Source organism: Lethenteron reissneri, chromosome 23 (assembly GCF_015708825.2).
Source record: "Lethenteron reissneri isolate LAM-NWPU_2019-01 chromosome 23, ASM1570882v1, whole genome shotgun sequence".
Taxonomy (NCBI): Eukaryota; Metazoa; Chordata; class Hyperoartia; order Petromyzontiformes; family Petromyzontidae; genus Lethenteron; species Lethenteron reissneri.
Window position 1 is genome coordinate 20,675,603 of NC_083801.1, and position 6,612 is coordinate 20,682,214.

The following is a 6,612-nucleotide window of genomic DNA, read 5'->3' on the forward strand; positions in this document are numbered from 1 at the left end:
ATAAATAAGCGATGCCAATGAAGCATAATAAGTCAAACAGATTGACTTTCAAGAATTCCAGTCCCACATGAATGCGTGAATGTTGCCACATGTATTCTTGGAGATTGTGCTTGGCAGGAATGTATCTCCTGACTCGGTCTGTTTAAAACCCCCAGAGGAACCCACAGGCTGCAGTTAATTTATACAAATTGTACACTTAGCAATTGTGGCTCAAGCATGATTGTATATCCAATTGCAGATACAATACTTGGATGCAATGTTTACTCGACAGTAAGCTGTTAGCATCCCCTTAAAGTTGTGCACAGAGAGTTAGTGGGGAAGCTTCAAGTTTGTCAACAAAGTGCGAATTTATAGAACAAAAAATCATAAAGTATATTTGAGGAAAGATGACTTTGAGTAATTGTTCTGTCAGAAAATGCATTTGCTAAATGTTACCTTTGAGGTAGTGTAAAGCTTCAAACTGGGTCAGCAGTTATTGGCTGTGTAGCGCAACACAGAAGAACACAACGACAGTGTTCAACGTAAAACAATATTCATGAACACATATCATCACAATTGCCATATATAGTTGCAACAACATTTAATTGTAATATATATTCAGGGCAGAGTAATGAAGGATAACATTTGGAGCTGGTTTCTACGTGGGAAAATATTTTCTCCATATTCAGGATGTTTCCATCCAATAATTTCGTTCGCTATTTAAATTTAAACTTCTCCCAATTGCGCCTTAATTGCATTATGGGTATCGGGTTGTCGTTTGGAACGCTCACATTGAACAGTGCACCATCTAGTGTCAAAGAATGGCCGTGGAAGGAAGAAGACCACAACTTCCAAAAGTCTCTTCAATATGCCTCGTTATCGACACTCGAAGATGCGTATTTTAAATGCACTGCTAAGAGTACAGCAGAAGTCACATCGCCCTCAAACCAACACTTGAATTACTCTTCTCAGCAGTTGATCGTACTTACGGTGGTGCACACAACAGCTCTACTGGTGACCCCCCCCCCCCCCTAATCTGAGAGGAGCTGGAGCCGGGCCTGGTGAAACCCCACGTGTAATATCATGCTTTATGCACGGTCGGTCATCGATGACTGGGGCTATAACCACCAAATAGTTCACTTGAGACTTCAATTTAATCAACTGCCTGGGTACAAACCCAGAACCCCAATGGTGCCAGCTCATTGCTCCATTGCAGTATTCGCAACTCCCCCCACCCCCATCAGAGCTGCTGGGGCCACCTCGTCATTTATTTTGTGTTTGTTGTCCTTCCACCGCACCTGCGATGAGCACGGTTGACTACGCGTGGGGAAGTTCAACGTACATAAGACATTCTCGATTCATTGCGAACGTGCCACTCTTGCAAACGATAGGTCTCATGATTGAGCATTTCATATCGTGCCCTAATAATGTCACGTGATTACTCCACAATACAAATTCACCTTTCAGCATCTTCTGTGTGCATGGGGCAGCCACTAATCCTCCCCGTGGTGCAGCTGGCTCGCTGAGATTTTGGCAATGTGCTCCAAGCCCTGAAATTCCGTTGACCATGTCCGATTTGCGTGGCGAGTTACAAATGCCAGGCGCGAAAAGCGGTGGTGAAACGCGTGTTAGAAGAGGTGACAGGACAAAACAAAGAGACGTGAGCGATTGATTGATTGATGCCGTGCAAAAAAAAGTATTAGATCTATTGCGTGTCTGCATTTCCGCCCTGGGAACATTGTCAGTCTTCGTGAAAGTGGTCCACGTGACATGACACCAACTGCTGCCTGTAAAAAAGTGCATTTGCAAGAGTTATCTGGCACAAACCAGGCTCTGCTGACGTGTGTGATATAATGGTGGGTAAGGACGTTGAAGTGTGTTTTGGAGTTAACTGACCGTGCACATGATTAACTCCATAGGCTGGTGCAGCGGGTGTGATGATAAAATCCCTATCAACCACTGACTCGAGTCAAATTTTGCGATCACGCAGGGACGTTCCATAGATTTTCCGCTTTTCGCTGCCACGCATTTTCTAAGCTGACTCTAATCGGTGCCCGGCAGGTGTTGTGCCGTGTTTCTGCACTCCAACCCCAGATTCTACATAAAGAACATTGCGAATGTTGCCTTTGAATATGTTACGTGCATGTGCGTGCAATGTTTTAAGTGGAAATAAATTATTTGTATGAATATGTTCTAGTGTAGAAAAAAACGTACAAATTTGTTTCCTATCTCTGAACTAAATCTGAACTGTCACATCCAATTATATATTCATACATTTAATTACAATATTTCTATTCTGTCATGTTTTTAATAGTAAAAAATTGCTTTTGTGTACAGCCATGATGTTTGACTTGAAGCAAAAATTACAAAACTGTACCACTTTTGCCAAATATTCACAGTATTGCAATCTCCCCATTTATCTGATTTAATCTATTTTTTAAATTATACTTTCATGGGTGTTGAATTGCTGTCTGTTGTAAGTAGCGGTGCACATGTTTTTTTTGTTATCTTGACAGGGCCTATTTGGCCTGATGCTCGCCTAATAATTAAAAACAGGGGAAGTACAGTAAAACAAATGAAACATCATCAAACTGAAACGTAAAACAGCTTAAAGTTAACTAAACATTTCTCTGTCCGAGTAAACATATGAGGAGGCATATCACAACCAGAAAAATAGAATTGAGTGAATGATAATTACACCTCCGGTAATGCTTTGTTTTTTTATGGAAGGGAAATTTCGACGAAAATGTATAATAAAAAACAACTAACTAATGGAAAAAAAATTTTAGCCAAAAAATGAATCAGACCCCAAGCCTCATGTTCTCTTCTACTAAGAGCAGCTGCGCTCACAATGATCCTCAACTCCTGAGCCAGGGCCTCCAAAAAAGGTTGCCAATTTGTCCACGAATATATTATGAGTAACAAAAATTGGTATGTTGACTTATTATATATTATGCGTGTCTGATTTTTAATGTTTCCAAAATGTATATGCTTTAGTCAAACATCTGACAGACAAGTGAAATGTTGTCTCTTTTACTCACAAAAGTAGTACGAATTTGATGATATCAGCCGTAATCTTACCACGCACTTAAATACAGGGAGATATTTCAGCCAGATACCTAATGAGAATAATTGCTTGTCCAAGTCTAGCGACTTCATTGGCTGCTCCACTCCAATGTGCACAGTTGGCTACGCACGGTGCGAAAGAAGTTCAGCGTACGTGAATACGTGAAAAGCCACTTCGTTGAGCTGTCATTTGTGGCCAGGTCGTTTCCACGAAAATATATAAATAACTCACTCGACCTTACCTGGTATAATAATAAAAGTATAGTTTAGTATTTAGTTTTTTTAAACGCACCGAGCCTGGCGCAAGCGCCGTGGCGACGTCAGCAATACTTAGTGGCGAATGGTGGTCGTTGTTTAGTTTTCTCAGCCTGGTTGCGCCAACTTTTCCACACCAGCTCCAGCACTCCATCACTTTATTCTTCTTCGTCTTCTCGCTTTCTTCCCCATGTGTAATACATGTGCATGGGGCACCCCGTGCTAAGAGAAAACAGTCGTGAATTCCAAAACACCCACAGTGTCCGCACGTCGCAGTTCACATACACATATATCATTTGTTCAAATGCATCCCAGGAGTGTGCATATGTGAGCCGAGGACATACAGGCTGCTTTGCCTGTGGTCAACACGGATGCGATTTCCGAGCTAAGAAGAAGCTCCGACATGTAATGGTTTCAGATGCAAAGTCATTTCGGGTTTCTGAAAATCACAACCAGAACACTGCGGTTCAGATTTGCAGCCAAAGGGCCAGACTCGCAATGTGATGCATGCTCTGTTTTGAATGCTCTTTTTTAAATGAAAACTCCCCCAAGGCTCCTTCCACAACCATGGCGGAAATGAATATGGTGAGTCTCATACATTTCTGCAAGATGTTCATCTGGCCCTAAATCACTACCCGAGCTGGAAACTGGACTCTTCCCCATCCTTGTCACGTTTTCTTTTAGATCGTTCCCCATTGTTGTCCTGATTGTGCTATGGACGTCCTGTCAGGAGACGGAAGAATCTATTTCGATCTCTAGCGTGCGGTGCGGTCTTTCGAGAACAGCCCATGGAAGCAGATCATCAAGTGCAGAATTAAGTTGAAAGCGATGGGTTTTTGAATCCAACAACGCATTAGAGTCGACAACGCAGAATCTCAGTGATGCCACCCGGCTCAATCATAACACTATGTAACACAATTTTTGTTCCTGGGTAGTAAGTGTTATTTCGTAATTGCTTATGCCTAAAAAGTATAGAAAATGGCTATTCTTCCCCACAAACTTTGCTTTTGAAATTGACCTATTTTCTCCTTGAATTTATCAAAATGAGCATCAAGGATATGGACTTTGAGGGACATCCTACAGCCCATTGTGCTGTAGTTCTTCACCAACAATTGTCCATCTTACCTTCCAGAGTTTTTTTTGCATTGCTCGCAGGTGAAATGAGGTGCCCAGGGTTTGTCTTGATCCCCGACAGGCATGCCAAAATATGCCTTGTAGGCCTCACAGATCTTAGCAGATGCTTCCACAGAGTACTTTTTCGCTCTTGTCTTGATACATTGGCCGCAGACATAGGAAAATGCGTCTGCCGGATGCTTGCAGCCGCTTGAAGCCATCTCAGAAAAATACAGATATGTATCCACTTAGGCAGCTGGAACTAAACTGAACTGGTGGGCTTAAGGCCCCTGAATTTATACTCCTATTTATATTACTGGAAAGTTCTAGAATGTTCTAGAAGTTACATCAAGTTTACTCAGCACTGAATCTATCTGGGATGTTCTGGAAAATAGGTAAATTTCTAAATATCAATATCCTGGTCACAAAAGCAAAGTTTGTGGGGAATAATATCCATTTTATGTACTTTTGAGACATAAGCAATTAGGAAATAACACTTACTACCCAGAAACAATTGATTAAATTCAGATATAATTTTATTCACCAAATGTGACTTGATAGAATCAAATGGTGCATCATGTTTGCACTCTGCTCATAACACGTATTCAGGTCCATTCTTCTAAGTCTATACTTATCATTAATACAAAGGTAACGCTATGCATAATAAAAACGCGTATATACCCTTCTAAACATGATCAAGTAGTACGGACAAAGACAAATTGTTGGCACGGCACATTATGGCAAACAATATATAATATGTAGAACAACAATTTAATATGCGAAGGCATTGGGCCGGCAAGGGCAGATGAAGGCACTCGAGATGAAAATGGCAAACAAAGAGCTCCTCTCTGGCTGCATGCGGGGACGGCGGGTTTCATCATGCGGGCAGCAAATCACGTGGGCATTCACTTAATGCACGTGGGCTCAAGTTTTCGCATCAGCATTCGACAACGAGTGTGCGGTTCTTAATGCGATGCGCGCCATGAAGCTGGTGACCCGAATTTGATTCCCAATCATGACTGACGTGGACGGTGAGTGGCGCGTCTCTGCACCAGCTTACAGTTCTTTGATTGACAACGTTTGTATTGGCATAGTAACATACACAATTACAGTAATATGTTTACAAACACACAAAAACAACCGTGAAAGCAACCTATGTTTACGATAATAGTCATCATAATGCTTTTCTCTATCACTCATTCTTCTGGAAATGTTTCTGCATAGTGAAACATTTTGGTTTTCTTAAAAAAGAAGAAGAGCTGATGCCAAAACCCACAACAATCTAAGCATGGATTTAGTACATAACACAAAACTTACTGATATAAAAAACATTTGTTAATCCAAAACATGTAAAGATTGATATCAGGTAGAATGTGAAAAGGAGAGTTGTGAGACTGAGCTAGAGATACAAAAGGATCAAAAAGTAAAAAATCGATGATGAAGCAGTTATAAGCATCGCAGTCTTGATGCTGTCTTACGCTACCTTATAGATGTTGTGAGAAATGGTCAAGGAAGATTCTGTTTAATTAAATGAAGCAGAACCACCGTCATTGTTCAATCACTAAGTCATCACGCCTGACACATCGGTGGAAAACTTCACTCAACAGGAGTGGAAACAAAATCATGGCCGTATTTATTTAAGGTAAAATGTTTACACATTATGGTAATGATGGATGCATATATTCATCACGCAATCTCCGTTCTTATGCTCATGATATACGCATTGAATTGTGTGCTAACACGGTCATAAATTATTTACAATGTATGCAAAATACAGAAAAATCCACGTAAAAAGCGTATGCAAATTCCACCTTTAGCCTAATGGCAGTATAACCAGGCAACACGCGAGATACATAATTAAAGAATCGGGGACAGTTTTACACGATACGATAGAAACAGCACAATTGTCAAATCGAATCACAGGAGCATCGCGTTGCTTGACGATGAATCCGTGGATGAACGCAATGGGCCTTGGATCCTTGGGCTCCTAAATGGCAGTCGGAGAGTGCTCGATTGTGACCGCAGGATGGAGCAAGCGGATCTTCTACGCTTGAGTGATTTTGCAGCTGCTCCAGGCCATGAAAGTTAACCAATTGCATGTCACTGCCGGACGGTGACGTGGTGGGTGGGGGGGGGAGGTTACCATGCTGTGAACACCTGCAGGTGGGCTCACAGTTGAGAAAACGTTAAGAGTGGAAA

At 41.5% G+C, this 6,612-nt stretch overlaps 1 long non-coding RNA gene across 1 annotated transcript; it reads right to left on the reverse strand.

The window, feature by feature from the left end:
- Window positions 1-1,045: 1,045 nt before the first annotated feature.
- Window positions 1,046-4,577, reverse strand: LOC133345786 (uncharacterized). Its single transcript, XR_009755488.1, has 3 exons — window positions 4,426-4,577; window positions 3,338-3,522; window positions 1,046-1,766 (listed from the first exon to the last, which is right to left on the reverse strand). It is a non-coding gene; the product is annotated as an uncharacterized LOC133345786 (long non-coding RNA).
- Window positions 4,578-6,612: the final 2,035 nt, after the last annotated feature.